The sequence below is a fragment of the Apus apus genome, chromosome 2 (assembly GCF_020740795.1).
Source record: "Apus apus isolate bApuApu2 chromosome 2, bApuApu2.pri.cur, whole genome shotgun sequence".
NCBI classification, from domain to species: Eukaryota; Metazoa; Chordata; class Aves; order Apodiformes; family Apodidae; genus Apus; species Apus apus.
Window position 1 is genome coordinate 90,005,151 of NC_067283.1, and position 26,971 is coordinate 90,032,121.

Genomic DNA, 26,971 nt, shown 5'->3' on the forward strand with positions numbered 1-26,971 from the left:
CTTATGGCTGTTTACTCTTTGTTACACCTCTGCAGTAGGAGAAAGAAGGAACTTTCTCTGAGTTTTGCTCAGGCTCAGTCTTCAAGGGTTGCCCTCTAACCAGTTCACATGCTTCCTTCCTCCTCCCATTTCTGTCGTATTTCTGTTTTTCCTCATACATAACTTATTCCAAGAGTAAGCAAGCTCTGACGTTTGTATGTAGGCATCCTTGCCCTTCTCAGTGAAAGCCTTTGGGCATCATGGCTCAATGCCTCCTTCAGCTTTTGGTTTGGACAGTGGTTCCAGTTACTTCAGTTATCATTATTGTCAAGGAGCTTGATTGGTTTTTAGTTAGTCCTCAGTGAAGACTAGATGTTTGTTTCTAGTCTCTGATGAACTATTAGAAAAATGCAATAGGGCACTCAAAAACTAAAAATCACTTCCTTGAGTTTTAAAAGAAGAAAATAGTGGGTGATTTAAAATTACTTTTAGCTCTGTGATTAGTAGTGTATAAATGTTATTTAGGCTTTATACAAGAAAACACAGTAATTTCTTCTTTGTACCAGCCAACTAGCAACTCCCTTACACCCACTGGCATACTTAGTCACCTCTTCTGTAAATCTTCACATGCAAACTTACCCAAGGGCAGCTTTGATGAACTGGTGCATTCACCACGACAGTGAAAAATTACCTTCTACCTTCCCTGTAACAACCAAATATAGTGTTTGAGCCTGATTGAAAACACAGGGTTCACCCAGAATTGTAGAATATTGCTTGCTATCTGCTTCTTGTAGGACAGGAGTTGGTTCATGCCTGTCAGGGCTAATCCTTTCCCTGCTAGTAAAATCCTCCCTTCCTGTCCATTCCCTAGTGAACCTCTGAAAATAGGAAGGAAATACTTGCCAGCCCTGTGCTTCTACAACCCTGCTGGAGGAGACACTCATGTCTCAAGACACCCTGCGCATCATTCTTTGTCTTTGTTTTCTACTGAGAACCTGTTGGTTTTACTCTGTTTCATCTTGTTCTCCACTGCACCAGGTTGGTTTGGTGGTGAAACACTGCAAAATTATGTCACGCAACATTTAAGGGCAAACAACCAAGTGCAAGACTGAGAGCAAAAGGGTATAAATAAAACAATGATCAATTTGCTTCTGGTCTATACTTAACCATGACTCCTGATTCAAGTATCCCGTGAGGGATTTATTTTGCATTGCCTAGTGGCGAGAGCAGAAGATGATGGATTCACAGAGCCAGCCTTCCTCCCAGCCAGTGAGCTCACTTCTGCATGACTTCTGTTTCCAAATGCCCCGTATACCTCTGGGGATGTGCTTTTGGGTGTAAATACAAATGCCAATCATGTCCTGACTTGAGAGGGACACCTTGGATAGTTAAATGGTCATTTCCAAGTCAGCCTGGCAGGGACTTTCAGATAAATACAGCTGATTTTGCCTCCTGTGGTCAGAAGTGTTGTGCACCAGGAGCATATTCTTCCTTCCTCCTTCAGCAGTCTGCTGACCCTGCCCATGGGATCCTTTACAACTCCTCCTGCTCCACTGTGGTTATTTATACAATCATAATATCTCTATTATGAGGTAGCAGTTGTGCATGTGTTCTGCAAGCTCCATGATCACCTTAGTGACTTTCTACAGACATCACACTTTATTAACATGGATAACGGATGATGTAAAATTTGTGTGGAATGAGTGCTAATGCAACTTGCACATAATGTTTCAGAAATAGTGCCTTTTTTGAAGATCAGCTCCTCACTACTTTGCTATGTGTCTAGCTACAAAGTCCATTTTCTTCTGATCTAACTACACTGGAATTCCAGGCAATGGATGTCGCTTTTTTAGAGCTATACCATAATTCCTTCTAAAAGAAATAAAATATTTTTTTAAAAATCCTGGTTTTACCTTATCTTGGATGTACAGTCCTCCTGGTTCCCTCAGATACAGTCCCCCATGTTACAGAAGAAGCCCAGACACTGATTTTCAAGATACAGTTCATTTTAGACTCTATTGATGCAATAGACATTGGTTTTGGCTGCCTTTAGAGAACAGAATTTCAGCCAAGCAGAGCCGATGTTGTAATCTTGGATGGTGATGGCATTGTGATTGTCTAGTGAGCCTTCCCAGGGATTAGCCTGCATCTCTGGGTTTGGGCACAATTATTTACAATATGACAAAATTACTGGTGGTGTGGAAGAAGGACATGGCTATAGCTGAGGTGGATTTAGATCTTTTTCAGCCATAAGATGTTTTATTGTTTGCATCACATTCTGCTTTTTAAAATTTTCATTCAGTGGAGTTGAAGGTCTGATTGTTTTTCAGGATGGTGTACGAATTCAGCAGTGCAGAATTATGTATCTGTTTATTTGCAGCACTTTTAGGAAAAGAGGCAAACGTGTTGTTTTTTAAAATTATGCTACAACAAACATCACAACACATTGAGATTCTAATTTTATAAAACCACTGGGTGTGAATGAAAGACTTCTCCTCTCTTCCACCCTTTCATCATTTTTTTTTTTAATATAGCTTGGTGGTCTTCTCTTCTCTTCTCTTCTCTTCTCTTCTCTTCTCTTCTCTTCTCTTCTCTTCTCTTCTCTTCTCTTCTCTTCTCTTCTCTTCTCTTCTCTTCTCTTCTCTTCTCTTCTCTTCTCTTCCATATCTCTTTTCATCTGTATAAATTAGCTGTAAACTCATTAATATTATGCAATTCATTGAACAATGTGATTCAAATGCAGTATATGTGGGGTCTTTTTTCCTCTTTGTCCCTCCCACTAATGAGGGGAAGAGCTCATGATTTTAATGTGAAGCTCAACTAATTGTCATTGACTGTCTTATCAAACAAGAATAAAATTAGGATGATAAAGTACATGCAAAGCAGAGAAAAGGGACAGAAAGCGGAACCTGAAGAAGAATTTTTTCCACCAATAATGGTTTTGCAGTTGGTGGCCACAAAAGCATCTTTTTAAACTTTATTTCCTTGCTGTGGTGGACAGACCAAAGCAGAAGAGAGCTAGGATCAATAGCTTTCTCAGGCTTCCCAGCTACAGACACTTTCTGAACCACTTGATATAGCTACATACTTTGTTCCTCAATTACCACAGCTTTCTGTTCCAGTCTTTGGTTCATTCACATCCAGTGAATTTCATTTTTTGGAGATCTACATTTTTAGTACCTAGCTATTTTTTTAAAAAGTTCCTTTTACTCATTATCTCGCCAATTGAACTTGGGCTTTTAAAACAGACAACTGACTATTCTTTCTTTAAAGAATTTTAATAGCTTTTTTCTTTTACTTTTTTTCTTTTACTTTTCTTTATTTTTTTTTTATTTTATTTTAAAATAATCTGGTGCATGGTGCTACTGCATTTGCAGAGTTTGATCCAGAAGAATCGAAGCACATGCTTAAGGAGAAGAATGGTATGTGGTTCATGAACCCCATAATTAGTTCCCGTCCTAGCTCTAAGCAGTAATTAAATCTGTCACTTCTGCTCTGCTGATTCATTTATTTAGCTATTTAATTGCTCAGCTGAATACGACTTTATCTCCGGAACTGCAACATTTTATTCAGACAAAGAAATAGTATAATCCATTATTGTTTGTTTTTTTTTTCCAGGAGCAGGGACATGTGAAAGGAAAGAGCACCAATACTAGATGATTTGGTGATGTCAATTTTCACTTATCAAACAAAACAGTGTTTAAGGGAAAACTTCAACTAGTGCTTGAGGATAGTTTTCCATATACAGGCTTACTTCTCAAAAAAATGATGTCAAATGCCAGGACCCAATGTATCTGATCCAGGTTTACATTTCCATCATGAGTTAACTTAAAGTACTTCCAGGTAACAGTCACACTTTTATATAAAACAAGAAGTCTTGCCCTGATCTATTAGTGGAACATTTTATAAACTGTTCAAAATTGCAAACAGAAGATAAAATGTTTGCAAACTAAACAGAATCTTTTATTTATACATTTTAATTAGGGGACATTGTTCATGGAAATTTCTGTCACCTGTGTCTTAGATTTATCATCAAATAACAGCATTTTGATTTGTAAAGCAAAAGGCTTTTTGAATACTTTCAAGCTTACACATTTATTTTTTTTTCCTCATGTTACATTTTCAGTATCCTTATGGGAGGTTCCAAGATTCCTGCACTATTTTTATTCGTAGGTTGAAAAAGCTGGTGTAGAAAAGCAGCATGCAAAATGAGGACCAAGTCAATACACATCAGATCAAGCAGGGTCTCTTGGCAAGAAAAGGAAATATTGTTTATGTTTATAACATTTTTTTTTCTCCTGTCTCTGAAGTCTGTAACGATAGTTGATCCAGGAAGTGAAAGATACAAAACCCATCCAAAATTCAGAGAAAAGGATATTTTTCTTTCACTTCTGGCAGCAGAGGCTCAGTTCTGGCAATTTATTCATCTGCCTGGCTGGCTAGATTTTTATACCATGCACACAATCTTACATTTCACTCCATTAGTGACTTATTTTTGCTGTCTTGTTACTCAGTTACAACTATGCAGTTATTTAAGTCATAGGTCATGTTTTTCCCAGGTAAGCTCATTATTCTAGAAATCTTTTATTGCTTACCCGGAAGGGTTTTTGTAGTTGAGGATTATTTCTTCTTTTTTTCCTTCAGTGAAGGCCCTGTCCACTCCTTTGCAATGCGAAGCATTTCTGTACTGCTGCTGGGGACACCCAGCTTGGCCCTGCTTCAAATAAAAACAGGATCCAAGGTAAAGAGCAGCCAGTGGAACTAGCAGGGTTTATTAGCTGCATTATTGCAATACCTTGCAAATACAGCCAGACATCCTGGCACACCTCTGGCTGCTCTGCTGGGCTACCTGGCCCTTCACCCTGCCTGTGCCTGAACGGGGTGCTCTGCTTTGCTCTCCCCCATCCTCGGGGAGGGCTCTGTCAGCCCATGGGCCGCCAGCTTTGGCCTGACAATGCTCAGTCTGTATTGTTTATGTCAGTGTTATTGTTCTGCATCTGCGCACTCTGGGCTACTGGAAGCTCTTTGTTGAAATAAAGAGTATTTCTGTCCCAGCAAAAACTAGGAAGTCTGGAAATCTTGCGGGCAGTTTTGCTCTGTGCATGTGATTTTTGGACTAGGGTCTTGCATGAGCTTTACTTAAATGTTATCTGTTTGAAATGTGTTTGGTTTTTTTTTTCATATGATCTTGTAGAAGTACACTCTTTGATATGCAGAGCACGTGCTTAAGTTCAGGGAATTAATAAACCAGCAAAAGACATCTCTGGACATCCTTTGAGGGTAAGGGTGCTTTGAGGATAAGCCTCTATGTGAACGGGTTTAGTATGAAAAAGCAGTGTTCCCTGCAGAAGGACAAACAAGTATGATCAGAGGAGGGCATGGGAATGAAATGGAAAAAAATAACAATTATTTGTAGTAGAAGTTTATTATTGGGTTGGTGCAAACCAAACAGAAGAAACACAGGGATAAATTCACATGGCTTTTATCTCAGTTCTAAAACAGCATGAGGTTAGTCAAAAGGATTAACTACTTTTGCATAATTTGTACATAAACATTGAGACATGAGAGTTGGAGTTGAGTGCCCTCCCTTTGTAGTGACCATCAGCTTTTCCTCATAGGAACCTAGCTGTAGTCATCCTGCCATCAACAAACTAGAAATCACCATCTCAAAGGCACTGCAGGAGTTTACTAACAGCCAAATGGGACCAAAACCACTCCCTTCTCCCACTCCACCCTGCACTTCCCATGCCAGAGCAGACAGCATCCAGCAATGTGCATGGTGTGAACTGGAGGTTTGTAAAGTGGTGCACAAGGTCTAGGTCCAGGCACTGTTGCTGGAGGCACTCTGATGGATCAAGTGTGTTTTGGGGTTTTTTTGGGTTTTTTGTTTGGTATTTTTTTTAGTTTTCTGCTCTAACTCAGTGGGTAGTTAGAAACTTCAGCCTGGAATTTCTCCTGTCAGTGCTGGAATGTGCTGATGTAAAAATTTGTCTAAGTCATATTAGATTAAATCTCCAGTTTTGATACCAATTCACCTGAATCTGTACTTTATTCATGTATTGATTTACTTGTTGACATGTAGGGAACCTCTTGTGAATGTTTTAATTTAGAGAAGTTGTTGCTTAATAGTTTTTGTGTGATGTATCTGTGAGGCTGGAGGCTACCTCTGACCAGCCTTGGTCACTGTGCTTGGTTATATAAGGTGCACAGGCTTGGGTACCTATAAATATTAGCGTGCAGCTGTCACAAAGGGGCTGAGAGAGAGCCATTTTGGACCTCGAAAACATCATAACGTGGCACCCAGAAACACACCACTCTGAGAACGTATTGCAAGGTTACATATTGAGGGAGAGGGCAGGAAGGTGGCGAGTACTTTTAGTCTTTGTCTCTTTTTTTTTTTACATTATTTTGCCTCCTTTGTACTTCTGGTATACATCAGCTTTTTACAATTTTTATCACATTAGGATATGACATTCCTGGCCTCGCCAGTGCTTTTGTTTGGATATTTATAGCAGCTTCTGGTCATTGTTGAGCAAAGGAGATTGCCCTGCCCTCTGGCCCTTTCTTAAGCAGATTTTGGGCAGAAGCTCCTCTCATGTGGCACTAATTGAAATGATTGGTGGAGGGGGTGTCGTGAGCGCACTCTGGCTGATTCGGGCTTATCTGCCAGGGGCTAAGCCAGGGAAGGAAAAACGGGGAGAAGGGAGGAAAGGGGAAAAAACAGGAGAGGAGGAAAAAGAAGGGGGGGAAGAAGAAGAAAAAAAAAAGAAAAGAAAAGAAAAAAGCCCAGTTTCGCTTTGCTGTGGCAGGGCTGAGGGCTGCCGGCCATCTGTCTGCGCTCGGGCGGGACCCGGCAGGCTGCGGCCCCGCGCTCGGGCGGCGCGGAGGGAGGCGGCCGGCTGCGCACCCGCGGAGGAAGGGAGCGGCGCGGTGCGGCGCGGCGCGGAGCTCCGGCGGGCCGGGGGAGCCCCTCCGCAGGTGGGTACCGCTGCCCCGCGCAGGGATGCGGGAGGGAGACCCCTTCTCCTGCTTCCTGGAGTTGTAGCGCGGGCGAGGAATGGGTGCTGCCTGCGTGGGGTGGGTTTTGGGGGGCTGGGGGTCGCCTTGTTTGGGGCTTGCGGGAGCCGCTACTTTTGCGGGTGCTTTAAGGGCTGAGTTTTTAATTTTTTGCTTCTCTCTGCCTGCCCGGGACAGGCTGCGATGGGCGAAGTCGTTAAAAGATGGAAACCAACAAGTTGCTGTCGGCGGTGGTTTGTGCGGCGATGGGGCCGTTTGATCCCCCGCACGAGTGGGCTGCGCCAGAACGTGTGTCGGGGACTGTCGGCTGGAGAGTGGGGGCTGCCCCGGGGGGAGTGACCCCTCCCGAGCGAGTAGCCCGGGGTTGAAATGGGATAATGTCATCTAGAGGCAGGCTGGGGGTGTGTGTGTGTGTTGCCCCCCCGTTTCCTGCAGCCACTCGTGGTTAAGAAGAGTTTCTTGCAAGTTTAAAGTGGGATGGGGAGAGGCAGGATCTGGCCTTTGCCAAGGAAAACCAGGGGCTGCGGGGGGATTAGAAAGGCAGAGGCTAAGAAGTTTCAGACCTGCAGTAAAACCAGCATTACCCTCAAAAGTAACCGAGCTGGAATGTTGCCCCGTATTTTGGGGGTATTAGCACTGAAAGTTGCTTCCTTTTGTTTAGCTGGTGACGTTTCTGGTTGCTTTCTGAGTTTTAAGTAGTTGATGTAAACAGTCCAAGAAAACAGTTGTATTGTTCTTCTGTGTGGTGTTCAGTGGGGGAAAAGTAAACGCCGAAGTGTGTGTTTCGTGAATAAAAGTTAGAAAATAGATGGTAGCTTGATGATACCAGTAAAAAGAGAGACTGGACTTCGTACCTCATTTTTATTATTATTAATAATAATATTTCATTTTATTTTTAAGATGCAAGAAGTTTGGGCACTATGTGCCAAAATCTCTGTTAATCTCTTTGATACGTCTGCTAGGTTGTCTTATTACACGCAGTGTGGTTGTGTTGCATGTATAGCTTGCGTTTCTGTTTCTGATAACCCTGCTAGTATTACTGGAAAAATAAACAACACGTGTTAACATTGTATTTTGACAGGTCTTCTGTAGATTATAGGCAGCAAAATACAGTCATAGCTGGAAGTTGCTCTGCATATCTATCTTCAAATGTTAAAAAAGGTATCAAAAATAGCCGTTGGAAATGTGTGTACAATCCAGTCTACCTGTAGGTCTTGCTTGTTTCTTTGATATATGGTTTTAGAATAGTAAAAATGGAGTTGAGCAGCTGGGAATCCACTTGTCCGCCTTTTATCCCTACAAAGATCCTTGGTACAGTGCTCATGAACTATCACTGAGGATGGTTCAAAATGGAATCCAGGAATCGGCCATATTAAAATCAGGCAAGAGTTCATAAAAATAAACTAAAAAATCGAGGCTTGTCTACTCATAAACTTCTATCATCATCTATTCATCTGTCTAGTAGTCTACTCCTTGTATTCAAGAAAAGGAAAAACTTGATTGATCGTGTGGTCATTACTCAATAACTTCTTAATCTATAATCAGGTGAACAAAATTGTTTATACTTTCTTTACGATCTGAAATGGCAGGTTTCTCACAAAAGATCTTGTGTCCTTCCCTTCTCTCATCTGTGTCCATGCTGCAATAGTAAGTCCTCAAGATTAAAGTGTTTGTTTTACTGCTTCCGTTCCTTGTCACTCTCTATCTCCAATTTATGCTGGTCTGAATATTTCTGTAATATTGAAATGAGTTGCCGTGACTTCCTTCAAGGACCGTATTTAAACACATCTGTAGAGTGTGTGCAGCATAATAACGCACAGTGACATGGATATATTCATCTTATTCTTGTGTGGCTCAATATATTTTTCTTGTTCCTGCAGAGAAGCTAGAAACATGATGAACACTCCATTAGTGGTATTGGTAATAAAATACATTGATGTGAGTGCACAGGCAGTTAGAAAGAGCTTTGATTTGAAAGCCTTCTCATAACAGACATCGTACTAACAATCTTAATGTGTAACCTGTGCTGCATATCTTCAGTGTTGGATTAGATTTGCTTTTAGGTTGTTCATAAATACAACTTTTGTTCAGGATAACTTAATTTCTACCAGTTGCCCAGGCTCCTTGTTTTCAGCCTCTGCAGGCTCTGAATGTCACAAGAATTTGCCAGGCAAAGGGCTGGGTGTGCATGGGATGGGCGTTTCAGGATGCGGCCAGTCTCAGAAATCAGCCTCGGTATTGTAGGGCACTCAGGTCTGATATTAATGTGAAGTGAAATGTGGTATTAAAAATATAAGTCAGATCTAAAGACTGCTGTGTTGGTTGGATACCCAAGAGCAAGCTGGAATAGCCTTCTCCAACAGATTACTGCAGATGTGGTGAGTGCCTTCTGCAAGCCATGAGGGGAGCACTGAGTTTTCTGCATGGGAAGCTGCTTGCCATGGAGCCATCAAAGGGCAGGAGGCTGTTCTAGCTGAGGCACAGTGCTACACACCCCTCATGGTGCTTCATGCTGGGGGAAGCAGAACAGAACACGGGTGAGCACGGGGTGAGCTGGCCCTCCTACTCTGGAGGGCTGGGAGGCTGGAGCCAAGCACGCTGGGCAGAGGCTGCTGCAGAGGGACCCTGCGATAGGGCGAGAGTAGTGCACTGCTGCAGGAAGTTATGCAGAAGCTTGCAAAGATAATGGGGGACACAGCTGCAGCAGAAGGGTGGCAGAGTTGTTTGCAGAAGGGAAGAGTTTTGGAGTGGCAGATGCTGAGGCAGGCCACATGGTGGTCATGGCATTGATGTTTTGTGGGAAGCAGGGGGGTCAGAGTTGTGATGGAGCAAGGAGGAAAAGCAAGCTGGTTGCCCCAGGAGCAGTCAGAAACTAAAGCTCTTAATACTTCCATAGGGAGACTTTGCCCCTGGATTAATAGCCCAGTTTGGCAGCTTTGGGAATAAAGAGTCAAGACTGGGAAGTTACCATCAGGATTCCTCCTCATCTTCAGGGACCAAGGAGGAAAGTATTGGGTAGCTGAGCCGAGGTGAGATTAGGTGCAGTAGTTACAACTGGGGTGCAATGGGAGGGCTAGCAGCCATGGGGCAGAGGAGTGGTAAATAATCTTTAGCCTTTTCTGTTGTGTATTTAAAAACAGAAGACAAACAATTACAGTTTAAAGCAAAACATAAGGGTTGGAACTCAATGGATCTGTAGCACTAATCTGTTTACTCTTGTTACTCTTCCAAAGATTTTCAGTTAGTGAGATCTCCATCTTCTGATGCTTATAACAACACCATGACTGGAAATTGTAGAATGTACAAAAACATTTTTTCCATAGACTTTGCAAGGTAATTTTTCTTTTAAAAAGAGACCTTTTTGCACTTTTAATAACACATGCACTTGGTTGCATTCATTTGCTAAGCAACAGACTCACTGTGTTGCCTATGAAGCACAAAAGCATGAGAAGCTTAGACACGTGAAGTAGAGCTTACGTAAAGTTCATGAGCAGCAGCAGCGTGAGTGATGAATTCTCTGGGTCTTGTTCCTTAAGTTAAAATATTTTAAGGTTGGGTATTTTTCTCGGCTGGCTGCCATCAGCAATAGGAGTATCAACAGGAGAAAAATGGGTCGCTTGGGTTTTAGCATTAAGTAGCAAATCCAGGGCCAATAGGATTTAGCTGGGATGTTAAGGTTTATTCAGTGCATTTAGTTAATGAAGTTGTGGGGGGAAGGGATAGGAAAAAAAACTCAGTGTCTGGTGTTGGGGGAGGGGATGAAATGGCCTCCTGCCACTGTGTGCATCCTGTGGTGACTCCTCCTGATTGATAGATGCTGTACCAAACAAAAAAGAACTGAGTGAAGGAGGTTTTAATTAAAAAATACCAGGCCAATGGCAGCTTTTTTGGATTAAAATCAAGTAGAAAATCTTTGTAATGGACATCCATCTAGTCTTAAGGGTGTATGTTTTTATGGCATGTAGTGTCCATCAGCTAGAGGGAGGGAAGAGGGAGATGATAATATGTCATATAAAGAGGTTATAAAGCCATGAAAATATTCAGCAAGTGCAGTCGTATGTTAACATTAATCAACGAGGCACAGAAATCCATTTTGGGTCGACAAAATCCCATTGAGCAGTATGCCAGATTTCTAGCAGACAGCCCCATCATCCCTGATGCACACGGGTGGCCCTTTGCTGTGCTCACCCCTATTCTGAAGCCTTTGTTGTGTCCCCTGCCAAAGTCTGTCATGTTGTGTACACACATGCTGTTCAGCATCTTGACTTGCGTTCTGAGCCCTGAAACCCTCAGCACAGAGACAAAACACAGTTAGTGTAGAAAGTTGATTGTTCTTTTAGATATAAAGGGTTATTATCTATACTTTAAAAAAAAAAAAAAGCACGCACTAACATGAATGGATCTTTTTCTAAGAACATTAAAGTATGCATTTTTATTTATTTCGTTTTTAAAATTCTGTTCCTCTGCAGACCAGACTCCTGCTCAAATCAGACCTTTTTTTTTTTTCCAAAGTTGTAATGATAATTTAGAGTCTGATGAACTTTGTTATTCCACCCGTTCCCTCAGAGGTTCATGCTTGATGTTGTAGCTAGACACTGTTGGGATTCATTGAGTAATGATTAAGATTGTCAAGACTCAGCCCAGTGACCTCAACAGACTTTCCTTCTGAGAAGGATGTGGGTATCGGTGGCAGGATTTGACTGTAACAGCATGGAATAAATAAGCAGTAGGTTCATAAAGTGCGTAACAAAAGTCCAGATACCTGTTCTCAGCATAATCTAGTTGCTCAGTCTATGGCTTAAAACAAGTGTGTAAGAAGGATGCGACAGCATTTCTTAGTAGGATTTATTGCAGTGTCACATGAGAACTTCTACAAATTGTTCAGACAAAAACCTGAATATGTAATTTTTTGTTTGTTTGTTTCTTTTTGACGTCACAAACTGTTTAAGACCTTTTCTAATAGCATTATTATTTTTTTTAAGTTAAAAAACAAACAGTTCTCTGCCATGTTTTCTACTGCTTTATTTCTGTTAGAGTCACAGCATGTTCACTGAGTAACTTCTGCCTATAATTATAAACTAGCTGGGGACATGTCTGTAAAAAGAAACAAGGAATAGTTTCACTGAAATAATAATAAAAACCCCAACAAAACCAAACAAAAGCACTTGACTGTGATGCTTAAAAGTGAGGCCTTATGAAGGTATTGCCAAGTTTTAGAAAATGGGGCTGGCTGTGTCAGAACTGCAGTCTCGGGCAAACAGCAGAATTCTGGGCAGTTGCATACAGACAAATCAAATAAGTATGCATTTGTTGGTAAGGGAATACAGATAAGACATTAGCACTAATCTGAGGATTTTATAAAATGAAATCTGAGTGTTCTTCTCCCGATGGCAGCAAGGGAAGCAAAATACCATCCTAGGTGCAGAGCACTCTGCAGAAAAGTGAAAGGAGGAGGGTATGTTTCCCCCAAAAAAAGAATACTTCTCCACACCATTTTGTCCTGTATTTATGATGGCCTATTGCCCTTACCCCTGTTGGCTTGTATTTTTCTCATCAGTGGGCAGTAAAGCATCTATTCAGCATTTGAACGTGATTTAAACTAATAGAAAGACAGAATCTGGGCTTTGAAGACCATAAAATGGCTTTTTTTGTGATTTCATTCAATTAACAAAACTGTGTGTGTACCTTAAGGATCTCATTAGCATGATTGTGGCTGCCTGCCAGCATCTAGCCAGAAGAGCTCATGGAAATTTTGCTGGCTGTTTTGTAACATTTAACGTTCTGTAAAACGAGAGCAGAGATTTTAAATGAAAAAGCTGTAAAAACATTTGAGAGAGATGAGACCTTTCTATATGTTGTAAATCCACTCAATAATTACTCTAGAGTATTGCACTAAATACTGGAAGTCCCTGAGCTGTCTAGATCTGGTGGTGATTTGCTTACATATGGTCAAAGTGATCAAAAAGACTGCTTGCCTTTTTTATTAATGCATGTTATAAGAGTCAACTAAAAAGTTTTGTTCGTGCAAGTAGGTAAGAACATCTTGTGTATTTTCTAGCTGTTGTTCTGATACGCGAGTTTAGAGTTTTCATTCGTAGTGATGAGAATCAGGTTTGCAGTCTCAACTCCTTTCAGTTCAGAGATATTTCAATCACTGTGTTTTGATCAAGTAGTAGGGAACATCAGAAGTTATGCTGTTCAGTTTCTCCAGGAAAAGCAAGGGCTCTGGGTAGACACTGAGGCATGTGCCTCATTTCCTTTTCCCTCTTCCTTCCGTCAGCATTCACATTGTACAAGTACAGATGCCTGGCAGGTAACAGAAAGACTTTTGCTGTCAGTTAAGTGCTGTGCACAGCCATGATGCTTTCTGTGGACTGGGGTATGGGAGGCTGAATAAAAATTTTAAGGACTCTTAAAAGTCTCGCTTGTAACAAAGTCTTATGTCCCTTCAGTGTTTGTAGCGTCAGATAAGATACTCTGAATCTGACCCTGTGTTGTAAAATACTGCTAAAATTTTGAAGGTTTTGGTTGTTCATGCAGGAATGATAGATCTGTGACAAAAGCCTTCAGTGTGGGCCGTGGTGGTGGAGCCTCCTGAATATGTCTTTTCCCTTGACTACCTACAGCAACTCCCCAAACAGCCTCCAATGCTGTCAGAATTGTATATACACTTGGGGGGTGTTTGTTGTGACCATTCGATGCTGGACATGACTCCTAAACTTCCAACCAGTAGTGTTGTTGGCCTCCCATTTGCTTATCGGAACCATAATTGCCTATATAACTCTGGGACCTTGAATATCAATCTATCAGCGTATATGGTCATAACTTAATATGTGATGTCACAGTATTCAGCCTGTCATTGGTAGCCACCTAGTGGTTGTGAGTACTTTCACCCATGTCTTAAAAAAAACGTTCTTTAAGAAGACTGTGATCTTCACCTGTGGCATAGTAACTTCAGGGATACCTGGTCCTGATCCTGGTACTAGCTGTGGAGCAGAATGCATTAGCTGGAACACTAGGAATACAAATAATTTCCTTCTGCAGCTACTCAGGCTGTTATGACCGCATGTAGTGGTAGCTCTCCTCTTCTGCTTTGTGTTGCCCCTGAGCAGGATCACATCCATGACCAGTTACTGGGTGTCAGCTGATGGGTGGTATGTGAGTGGTGCTTTACAGCCAGTGGGTGATAAAACCTCCTTGCAGTTACGTGTGCATACTTTAATGTGGTTGAATGATGCTTTTTGATTTCTCCAAAACACCCTTCCTGCTCTCTTGGTTTTCAGTTTCAATGAAAAGATGATAAAAGACAAAGTGATGGTCATTTAGCCAATCTATCTTGATATTCCCATATTTTCTGATACTAGTTTACTTCTGACAAAGCCTTAACCTTCAGATTTGGTAAACTTTTAGAGGGTTTTGTTTGTTTTCTTGGTTGATCAACATCACTTGTGGTGCATTTTATATATATATACACATATATATATATATGTATGTGTGTGTATGTATACACATGCTAGTTTTGTTGGTAGCCACTTCTTGACCCCAGACTTTCTGAAACAAGATTGTTGACACACGACTGGGACCCTGGGCTTTGCCTTGTCAACCCTGGGTTTCATTTTAGGGTAATCTGCTCGCTGGACCTACTCACTTCTAATCTTGTTCATTGTCTAAAAGGAAATCTCACAGCACTGTGACCTTTTACTAGCCTGTTGAACCTTCCGTTAAGAAGCAACCCTGATCTTATTTTGAGTGGGTGTGTGAAGTTACCGTGGAGTTGGCAATAAAACGCAAGTGAGGCTTTACAAAAAAAGTGAACAGAAACTATCCTTTTTACTGTGCTTTTATTACATTGGATTGTGCACAGATGGATGGGCTTTTAGTTGGCTCAGGAGTAAAGCGCCCACCAATATATATCTAAGCCTTTCTAAAGCAACGTGAATTCCCTTAAGAGCTATGCCTTACAATGCCAATGAAAACGGAGTTTTCTTTTACCTTGTGACCTTTCTGCTTTCCCATCACTAGTCAAAAAAGACTCAGTCTCCAGTGAATATTATTAGTCAATAAAGTTAAGAGCAGCAGATTATATATATATTGGGGAGATAAATAATAAAAAAAGTGCCAGAAGTAGAGTTGCCTACGGCTACTAATAAAATGTCACCTTCATTTTAGCTCTCTATGCCTCTTCGGTCATACTTAAAAATGCATAAAAATCTGATGCTCTCAATGAGAATGTGGCTGAGTTGACAGATAATTTCTAAATAATATCCTTAAAATACGCTGGACAAGCATAAAAGATTGCAGATGCACCTAAAATATCTTCTATTTCTAGTTCTATACTCCTAATACAATTCAGATTTTTTAGATACATATATTTTTGTATTGCAGGATTATCTTTTGTTTAGTACATTTTTGCAAAATCCTTTCTTGGCTGTGTTAATTTCAAATATATTAATTCTTACTAATTTGAAACATGTAACTGGGAACTTTATTTAACTACATTTTTAAACCATGGCTGTCAACATTCTAGGAAAATTATTGTGTTTATACTACATTAAATGTCTTGCATACTTTTATTTATAAAATCGGGGCAAATCAAGTAAAATTTGTGTTCTTATTTGTCCAATTTTAAAAGGAAATTAATTTGCACTTTTATCTCTGTTTTCTGAGAAACAAGTCTGTGGCTGAGAATACTCAGAGAAACAACCCAGTTGCGGTGATCAGAAGTACTTCTGAATTGGTAGTTTTATTTTCTTTATAGTAATTATAGTTTTTTTGAGGGGGTCAAAATAGCCACACAATAAAACCACTTGAATTCTACAAATATTTATTAGGATAGAAGTGAAATGGGCAGGCTGTAGTAATAAACAGAAATGGGTTTATAGCTCATGTTGTGAGACCAGCTTTTGTGTCTGCCGTTTCAAATAACTGCTGTGGGGTATAGTCTCTCTTGCCTTCACACTTCTCATTCCTGAAAAGGACTTACTGAGCTCTTATTTGTTTAGATAAACCTCTTTTTCATTAATTATGTGTAATCAACAAAGTATGGAGTTAATCAATATTAATTTTAACCTAATAATGTTGTTCGATTAATATTTAGTCAAAGTCGGTAGTTTTGTGTAAGCTCTGGGCACCTAATTTACGTGCCTATCTGTAGATTGCATATACACAAAATGACTTAGTAACAAAAATGGTATTAGAGAGGATTCTGAGCCATAAACATCATCTTCTGTTTCTCTTTTTTGGCAATCCGAAGTGCCGTTGATCTGCATTCTTAGCCAACGATCTTCTTAGATTTGTAACTGTAGGGGTTTTTTTAATATAGTTTACCTGGTTAGTTTTTGCAGATCAGATTCCTATGTATTCCACTCATTTGCTGCCTTAATTCTTTGGGACAGACTGTGAAGATTATCCTGACTTTTGGCATGTGTGCAGAAGACCAAATGTGATAAAAGGCTGAGCTGGAGGTAGCACTATCCTAACACCCAAGAAAGGCATTGAAGTCAAGATCTCTATGGAGTCCCTGGCAGAATTTTTCCTCAGTTATTTGGTTGGAGTGGCGGGAGGAGATCAGGTTTCTGTCTAGTCCCTAAGGGCTCCTGGAATCTTCTGTGCTCCTGCATTCCAGAAACATCCATCTTTGTGACAACAAAAAAGGTGTTACCAGCAATTTCTGTTGACTCGGGCTGCAAGCTGAGGTTGTGAAAGTGATGTGTGATATTGCTGCAGCTCATACCTGAATAATATAAGCTTTTTCCCAAGTAGCAAGAGATAGGATGAGAGAAAATAGACTCAGATTGCTCCAGGGGAGGTTTTGGTAGGATATTAGGAAACATTTCTTTACTAAAAGGGTTATCAAGTGTTGGAACAGGCTGTCCAGGGAAGTAGTTGAATCAGCAGCAGCATTCCTGGAGGTATTCAAAAGACGCGGAGACATGGTGCTTAGGGACATAGGTTAGTGGTTGATTTGGTAGTCTTATGTTAATGGTTGAACTTAATGATACTAAGGAACTTCTCTGACCCAAATTATTCTAGGATCTAAGATCTATGGAAATATGTTTTCACAGGTTCTGTCTTCATCCCCCATCCACTTCTCCTGGCTTTCCCTCCCTCTTCAGAAGGTCCTTTATGTTTTAACCTTGCATGGCACTTTTTGTTAGGGTAAAAGAAGAAGGAAGAGGGTTTGCAAAGATACCTTGTCTCAGGCATGGTACCAGTGGAAAGAGAGAATGAGAGTGGTATGTCCATCAGATTAGAAAGGAAGAGTAAAAGTCTTTGCAGTATGTTAGGTCAGAAAACGTTTACCTTGGTATGTGGAATTTCTTGCACATCACTTAGAGAATGTATTATTTTTAGCAACTTGGGAAAGGTCTAGTGGTTGGTACAGGAAAGCCACACCATAATGCCTTTTGTATTTCTATTCACCATCACTTCAGTAGGAATGCAAACTTCCCAAAACTTGTATGTTTTCATTTCAACTGCTCAGAACATTCAGCAGTGAAATACCAAAAAAAATCCTATGCTAGGGAGGCTTTTTTTTTTTTTTTTCCTACTCAAAATCGCCTCAGCATTTCTGATGCCAGCTGAAATGGAAATAAATGCCACATGAAGGTGCTGCAGTGGCACATGAGCAGGCAGTCTTGGATGGCATCCAGTGCATCTGAAACCTCTGTGTGAAGCTGGGCATGCCTGCGTGTCTGCGTTAGCAAGGGACTCTTAATGGGACGGAACAAGTAGGCTTTGGTTGGTTGTTGACTGTTCCTCTCTAGTAAACACTGGTCTATTATCTGGTGTACTGTAATAGTACTGTAGACACAAGTGCTGTAAAAGAACCCCAGCAAACCAAAAACCTCTACTGCAGAGGGGAGCAATCTGTAGCTCTAGTTACTCTTTTAACTACTGCAGTGTTTCTCTCCTGACCTGATAATGATTGTGCATATTGGGTGTGTTTGTAGAAACATACCATTGTGCGGGTGTTTGTCAGCAAATGGACTGCAGTTGATTACCTTTCTTGAACCTGTGACACTTCCAGTGCAAATTAAATATCTGAATTAGCTGTTTATGGGGCAAAGAGATACATTCTTTTCCCACTACTTGTGTGAACTTTCATGACAATCGATGATCAAGTAACAAAATCTTCCTGAGGTGTGTTCAGCAATGCTTTTAAGAATAAAAAATTCTTGCTTACCTCGTTATCAGAAACTTTATCAGAGTATGACAGGTGTGCAATCCAAAGTAAAATGCTGCTTTTACAAGCATTGAGTAGGCAGAGTTGTGAGTATGGTGTCTGATGTGTGGGGAGAATATTCCCCAAAGCTGCCTAAAACTGAAGTTAACCCCTGGACTTAAGTCTATTAGTATTTGGCAGTCTGCAGTGCAGACTAGCGCATCTCCATGGTTCTCTTGCGGATCTTTTAAAATTATCATTAAGTGGTCTACTTGTGTGGTGACAGTGATGTAGCCACAGCAACACAAAACCAGCGTAGAGTCTGAGCTTCTACCAACATCCAAACAGGGTTTTGCTGTTTGGGCTTCCATCTGTGTGGTTATGGCCCAAGGAAATAATTACTCTCAAGCTAGCTCAGTCCATGTTACCATACAGCTGCATGAGGAGTGCAGTAGCAGCTTTATGGATCTCGTATCAATCTTACAGCCACCTTCTCATCTTCTTTTGTAGACTTCTGTTGCCCTGTTGAATTTGCAAACGCAAATGTTACTTTTTTCAGTCTTTGAGGTAAATCTATACTTGCTCATTCCGATGTATTTGTTATGAGCAATTGTTGCTTATGTTGAAAGTATCTGAAAGTTTTAAAGTTGGATTAATTGAGAGCAAGTCCTCTATTGCTGTCCAAGACTTACCTTGGGCACTTGCTACATGTCCATCTTTAACGGTTATGATGGGTTATTTTCCATGTTAAGGCATTGTTTTCTTGTCCGTGATTCGTATTAACAATATGTCTCCCAGAAGTGACAAAGGAAAATAGAAGTGCTTCTTCTTGACAGTCGATCTTTAAAAACGTACTCAGCTTTAATATCTATTAAAACTAATTGCTGCTCTTGAGTGCTCAGACAGCAAAATAAAACCCCATCCATTCTGTTGGCAGATGATCATAGGATTGTGCTGGACACAGGACTCATCCACTTTGATTGGAACTGTCACGTGTGAAATGGCTCCACGTAGATTAAAATGCCATCCCATGCACACTGCTATGGGGTGTTAGGTTTTGCAATTGTTTGGCCTACATTCCTGTTCGGCTTTTCCTTCTTTAGCTAAAAAAATTGCTTCTCATCTTATCCTCTACCAGGACTCTAAATAATTTTCTTTTCATCCATATTGTTACCTGAAAGATATTTATAGACTATGATCATATTCTGCTCAATCCTCTTTTCTGGATTATATAACTTCAGCTTCCTTAGTCTTCATATTCAGTATCTTATCCTCCAATTCCATATAATTTAAGTTAGCCTTCTTTCTATCAGCCTAGTTATTGTACATCTTTTTTTTTTTTTTCACAATTCTTTCAGATAAGAGCTGCATATGATATTCCATTTGTGGTTGCATTGTGGCTTTGTACTGTTGAATAATTACCTCCTTGGATTTAGAGAGGATCCTTATGTATCAAAGATGGGCAGTTGCTTCTCCTGCAAACAGATCAAAATTGCAAAATAACCTTCGATCCCCAATCAGATATTGACCCTACTGTCAGATGGCATCACACTCGATGCTTTTAGACAACTACAGACAGCACAGTCAGTGCTGCTTTTATTCCAACCTAGAGCAGGAATAGCCTTATTTATTGAGTAAATATTGCCTTATTTTCTGCATCAGCATGTTTCAGATGTTTGTGGGCTGCTGTCCTTTTTTGTTTTGTAGACAAAGACAAATAAAATGGGAAGATACAGATTATTTCCTCCAAAGTACATGAATGTAATGCTTATGAATTAAAAAATAAATTTTAAAATAATTCATCTTCACTTGATATTTATTGGGGCTTTCCTAGAATTGTAGAATCATTTAGATTGGAAGAGACCTTTAAGATTATCAAGTCCAACGTTTAAACTTGCTCTACTGTGTTCACCCCTAAGCCTTATCCCCAAGCACAACATCTATATGACTTTTAAACACATCCAGGGATGGTGGCTCAACCACCTCTCTGGGCAGCCTGTTCCAATGCCTGACAACCCTTTCAGAGAAAAAAAAAATCCTCATGTCCTGCCTAAACCTTCCCAGGTGTAGCTTTAGGCCATTCTCTCTTGTCCTATCACTATTTACTTGTGGGAAGAGACCAGCACCTACCTCTTTGCAATGTCCTTTCAGATAGTTGTAGAGGGCAGTTACGTGTGTCTGTGTCCCCCCTCAGCCTCCTTTTCTTTAGACTAAATAGCCGCAGTTCCCTCTGCCGTTCCTCATAAGACTTGTTCTTTAGGCCTTTCACCACCTGGTTTCTCTTCTCCAATTATTTTTCATGTGGATTTGTCATTTCTGATTTCAAGAGAGAAACAAAGTGATAGTACTAAAATAGAGAGCAACCAACTGCATGTAAGACCAACTGCTGGTCATACCAAAATGCTCACAAAACCAACTTCAGTTTTTGTGTTTCAGAAGCCTCTGAATTTTTACAGGCTTGGTTGTTTTTTGTTCTCTGCTCTTCCCCCACCACCCTCAGTACATCAAAACTCTGAATTGTCTGATTTATCTACCTTGAATTCAAGATGGTTTCAGTGTGATCCAAAACTAAATTATATGTATAAATCAAATTACATAGAGGTATCATGGGGTTCTATTAATGGCATCTGTAGTAACTTTTATAATAAGAAATCTTTATTTTAATTTTCTGTAATTTTCTTCTAATGTGCATTTTCCAAGTCAGTAGTTTTTTTTCTGCAAAATTTATTCTACGTCTAACTCTTTCTCTACTGCTGTTGCTCCTCCCTTGAGTAACATTTAGCACCTTTGCTTCCTTGCAGAATTGCTTATCTGTGTGAAATAGCTCACACTACTGGCATCTTGTACTGTTCTTGTCTGAATGAATGCTAGAATTTCAGAATTAGTAAGAAAGCAGTTTGTTCCTCAATTATCAATTTCTTCTAATAATCGAGATGTAAACACTTAAAGAATTTATGCTGATTGTATCCCCGTTGGTGACTTCTTACTCTTTCTATCCAGATTTACCCTTGACATCAGTGGCCACATTTCTTATTTGCTTCCATACACATCTGGGTGAGAGATTAATTTGTTTAATTATCTTCAGTTGGAAAAAAAATGATGTGTTGCTGCAATATTTTAGAAAATATTTTTATGCATGGTTCTGGGTTATGTTTTATCATAATTCAGGTTAAAGTTGAATAGGGCAAGCTGTCTTTAAAATGTTCCTGTTTCCTCCTGTGATGGAGGTTCTTGTGAATTGTTGACAGATTAGTTCTGACTGCTAGGTTATACTGGTTATTTAAAAAAAAAAAAAAGTTGTAAATGCATTAAGTGCTTTAAGATTCGTGCCAAAATGAATGTCATTAAGTAGTGTAATGAACCCAGCGTGTTCCCTTTTGAAGTTAGCAGTCACTGGGATCTGAGAGAGCATTAGTCCTGAAAAGTTGAAATGCAGCCCTACAGTCCCAAGGGAAACCCAAGGAAACGGGACTTGCTGCAGAAATTGAACTGGAATTAGAAAATAACAGGATTCAGGGAGAAAATTTAAGCTATTTGAAAACATCTTTCTAGTCCCAGAGCTGGAATCGTATCTTATACCTCATTGCCACTGAATCTGCAGAGATATGGCTGTGATTACCATGTCCTCAGTAAGAGACTAGTTCCTTCCTAATGTCCGTCTCGGGCTATTAGACGTGGAGTTCATCTTGCCATACTGTGCTGGGAGCAGCAGAGTTCAGGATGGTTATTCCTGGTTTGTCTCCTCCATCTTCAGAGCAGTCTATGGAATGCCCTTGGCATTATTGTTAGCTGAAGGGTGGTGAGGGGCAGGGGGGTTATTCTCTGAATCCCTCACTTTAAGATACTGGGGGAGCAGGGGTTATTTTTAATATTTATTTATTTATTTTGCATGATTTAAGATTAGGAGCCTGTTCAGGGAGTTTGTGTTGTAGTGCATAAATAACAAAAGAAAAATGCATGGTGGGAGAGAGATATATACAGGTAGCAGGTTCACAAGATTTGGCCCCTATTTACACAGCTGAAGCTTTTTGTATTGTTTTGTTTCGGCAACAAACAATGCTGCCATGTTACTCCACAGTCTCCCACAAAAGCCTGGGAGTGCCTGAGCAGCCCTGCAGAACCATCTGGAGATAAGGCCAGAGAACAGAAGGATGGTGTGAGTGGGCTCCACACCACAAGCGTTGGGTCCCTGGAGTATTTATAGGCTCTGACAGCACTGTGCATAGGCAGGGCAGAGGCAGGGAACACGTCAACACGCTGCTTCTGTTCACTTTGTCAGTGAGAGGGAATAGATGTGTGTTTGGGGGGAGTTTTGGGTCGGTTGGTTGGCTTGGGGTATTTTTGGATTTTGTTTTTTGTTGTATCGCTTTTTGTTATTTGGGTTTTTTGTTTTGTTTTTTTTTTTTTTTGTTACTGTGTGTTTTAGCTTTTTTTAAATCTAAGCTGCTGAAGTTCATTAATCTGTTGAGTGCAGACAGTTGGGCTGCATGGACTAGCTGCTTTCTGAGTGTCTGTGTACCTCCTGAGATGAGCAGAAATCTCTGTTAAACACCTTGATCTTGCAGACGCTGAAGATGCAAGAGCAGCTATTCCAGAGCCACCAGTCGTGTGTGTGTGTGTGTGTGTGTGTGTGTGTGTTGGATGGGGGAGGGCAGGATCTCCTTGCAGATGGGGTTTTTAGAGGTTTTCAAGGTCAGAGCAGTAGCCTTCATGGAGTTCACTTGGACTGTAATGAACTATCCTTGCAAGGTTAAATAGGAAAATTGGCTCCTATTTGTAGAGTTTCCTGGTGTCTGGGGAGGAAAAAAAAACATCTCAAACCATTACAAGAGGCAGGGATGAAGTGGCTGTAAGACATGAGTAACCACTGGGTGTGAAGGTCCCGTTGCTGTTCCCTCAGCTGATGCTTCCTGCACTCTGGCTGTGGCAGTGTCTCAGAGTGGGCTTGGACCCAGCTGTGTTTGGTATACAATTTCACCGAGTGTTGCTGGTGCTGGGCTTGGGTGTCAGGCAGCTGAGGCCCCTTGACAGTGCATTAATCTGTCTTGATAGGCAACCAGAGGCAGGCGGGGATGATTTTGTAGAAAGTTAGGACATCAAAAGTTAATGTCACAACGCCTTTATGGGCTTACAGATAATGTCTCCTAATTGCTTTTTGTGCCTTGGTAGTCCTTGCACTTAGTTGCTTGCAGTCAATATGACCACCACAGCACTTGTATTTTCTCTTCTTCTGCTTCTTGTCTCTACAAAAGAAAAAAAAAAGGAGAAAAAAAAAAAAGGAGAAAAAAAAAAAGTTCCTCTGTATAATTTCGATTTAATCTGCCAAAGAAAATGCAGTACACAAATTGCAGAAGCAAGCACTTTGTCAGCTCTTGCTATGCACTCACGTTCAGAGATCAGCTCAGGGAAGTTAGTTGCAAAGTGTTGTTAAAAAAATCACAGTTTAGGACCAATGAAAATTTTATTGATAATGCTGAAGAGCTTGGGCAGAATATGAGGATACAGAGTAGGGTTATGTCACTAACCTAGTGTCTAACTAACCAGTTGGCTGTGGTAGGGAAGCCCTTTCCAGTGTGACCAGAGTTAATTTAGTCCATGTTTGGCAGTACTCTTTGCAGAGATAAGCCTGTATATTTGAAATGCATTTTTCATTTGTTATGAACCCAGGCTAACAGATTTCAGTCCAATTTTCAACAGCATGATTCGTATTTTTTAAATTTATTTAGTAGTAGTTCTACTAACATTGCTTTCAATTTTCTCTAGTTAAGTAGCCCAGTTGCCATTGTGTTAAAAAACTAAAATATTAGGTAAGCTTTCATGGCCATTGAAAAAAAGACAAGTTTTATTTAATGCAAAAAATTCTGAAGAATTTTTCTGAAGTAGTTTTATTCCTCAAAACAGTTCTGAACCACTGATTCCTAGCTTATAAAAATCAAGGTTTTTATTGAAGTGGTGTGTTTTGCAGATTTATAGTAATACAGTTATGCACATCAGATCTGTAAGAATGTTATATGTATCACTTGTTTGAGGGGGGGAGGGGAAAGTAGAAGTCCTATTCTGCATCTTTTGTTTCACAATGAAGATTCCTGGTGTTACCTGATCTTTTGTTTATATTTTGTGTATTTGCTCTGGATCTCTCTGAAAGTACAGTTGCTCCCAATTGTGAATGAGAGGTGTTTACTCGGCCCCAATGTTAATCAGTCATACAAGAAATAAAAGTATTATGTTTTTGGTCAAGTGCAAGAGTAAATGCGTGCAAATTTTCTGGTTGATGTGTTAATGAATTCTCCTCCTCCTTTTTTGATCCATCTTTGATCCTATCAATGCAGTGAATCTTGAATTTGAGCCAGATTTCTCTGAGAAGTTGGCCCCCGGATGATGTTGTTTGCCAGAAAAGGGATTTCTGCAGTGTGCTAGCAGGTGAAGAGACTTAGTAACAGAAACAGGGAATAAATAACATCAAAACCACTGTCGAAAAAAAATATATTATCTGTCTGTACCATATAAATTTGTAATAATTTTTCTGGTGATTCTGCCAAGATTTTTTCATATTTTCTATCAAATTACACAATCCTTATATACAAATTAATCTGATGAAGATTTTCTAAATAATTATTTCTTGTATAAACGATGCTGCTATTGGAGAGACCCTGCATAATCATCTAGATTGTGCCACAGCCAGTGTGTGGTGACTGTGTAGTCTTTTCCTCTGTGTGGTGTATTAGCAGAAGCTAGAATGTGCCATTGCCAAACACCAGAGTTACAGCAGAAGTTCAGTATTCAAGCTTTTAGTTAAAATTTGTTAAAGAGATTGAGAAAGAGAAAGTACACAGCCAAGAAGAACTCTGACTCTGTTCAAATCCTTATTTCATGTAGAGGCCTGCACTGAGAGGACTCTGTGAAGAACAGAGGGATGCATGTTTTCAAAACCAATGTATGTAGAAAATGTGGACTTAAAGAAGTGCTTCAGGGGCTTCCATGATCAGTGGGCACAAAGATGTTTTTGTTTCCAGTGTTGTGCCTGAGGAGGAAGCTGTCACACTGAGGACTACAAGCCACATAATGCTGGGGTGAGTCCTTTGGGTGTATCATATTTGTCACGGAATAGATGCATGAGATACTCCCAAAGGAAACGTGGAGAGGACTATACCTGGTGTAAGACTCTATCAGAGAAACAAGCCCTTGCTTCAGTGCAACCTGGGGAAGAAAAGGATTCTGCAGACAACTAAAATGAACATATTTTAAAAGTAAGAAGGGGAAAAACGGAGGAAAAGGCTTTTATATGTTTGTCCCATGTTTGGTGATTCTTGGGCAAAGGGAGGTGACAGGACTTTTCCAGTGGAGCACCTCCCTAAGACCCAGGTAGTATATTGGCATTTCATTTTTTCTGTAAATTGAGTCCATGGTTCTGGCCAAAGACATTTTGGCTCTGAGTTCTGACTAGATCTAGGGGCATAGATCTCAGTGCTGAAGATCAGTCTCAAGTACGTAGACATGGGTCCTTTCAGTTCTCCATTTTATGTGTGTTGTAGGTGGCCACGTAACATTTTGAAGTATAAGTGAGACACTGAAGAGCATAAGGCTAATTGAAAACAGTAATGTCTAAATGTCTCTAAAACCGTGGCCTGGAAGAGTATTCAGTTGATGGTGATCCCAGAAATCCTGTATAATTAAAGGCTGATAAACAACAGAAGGAAGGATTGCAATGTAATTTGTACCTAAACATACGTAGAATTATGAGACCTGAAAATGTAAGCATCTGTGATTTCATTTAAAATAGATCTTGTCCACAGAGCATGGGTAATGTGTCTTCTTCATCTTCCTTTTGGGTGAAGATGGGATAGCAGGATTCTAAACAAAATAGCTAAATTGGAATAAAAAGATAATTTAAAAAATGTTTTTTGGCCTATAGTCTGTGAACCATATCTTGGAAATTCATGGCAGGTAAGGATGAAAAGCAAGTAATTTGCCTTGGGCTTAATTTTGCTGTTCATCCATCTCTGCTGGATAATATTTAGGGATCTGTGAATTGAGAACAGCTGAAGATCACTGACCTGAAAGTACATTCCCTTGTTTTCAGAAGACCAGCAAGACTGAGTTAGCAGAACGTTTCTTTGTTGTGATGTTGATGCCTTCCTCCTCTACCCCCAATCCTACTAAGAATCACATGGTTTATATATTTTCATTTGTTATGGTCGAAACCTTTTCTAATGAGATCTTTTTGTGTTGAGACTTCAGTGTGGAGTTCCTAGACCACTTGTACTGCAAATTTAAATGCAAATTATGTTACATTGATTTGAAAAAAAAGTCACATTTTTCACTTAATTTTAAATTATCAGAATTGCCAAAGAGATCATAGAATCACAGAGTAGTTTGGGTTGGAAGAGGCCTTTAAAGGTCATCTAGTCCAACCCCACTGTAATGAGTGAGGACATCTTGCTCAGTCCCCTGTCCAGCCTGACCTTGACTACTTCCAGTGATGGGGCATCGACAGCTTCTCTGAGCAACCTGTTCCAGTGTTTAACTGCCCTCATAGTAAAGAAATTATTCCTTATATCTAGACTAAATCTACTTTCTTTTATATTAAAACCATTACCCCATGTCATCTCCCGTTATAATGGACACGTCTTACAGTTCTGGATGAAGGCTTATTTCTAGATACTCTCAAAAAAATGCAACAAAAAACCCCAAACAAACAAAAAACCAAAACAAAGCAAAAAAACCCATTGTAAGTGAAACGGAGACAAGTATGCACTAGATATCATAATTATCCATGACAATGCATCCTGCCTTTGGAAGGCATCTACTAAA

General features: G+C 40.2%; 1 protein-coding gene across 22 annotated transcripts in view; it reads left to right on the forward strand.

Annotated features, from left to right (window-relative positions):
- The window catches only part of LOC127381903 (poly(rC)-binding protein 3-like), a 504,833-nt gene that overhangs the window by 345,497 nt on the left and 132,365 nt on the right, over positions 1–26,971 (forward strand). The window contains exon 1 of one of the 22 annotated variants that reach the window (XM_051612864.1): positions 6,730–6,957. The exons of the other annotated variants lie outside the window; for them this stretch is intronic. The gene's annotated coding sequence lies outside the window, so the exon portion shown is untranslated. Of the gene's footprint in view, positions 1–6,729; positions 6,958–26,971 lie in introns of those variants that run through there. 22 annotated transcript variants of the gene reach the window in all.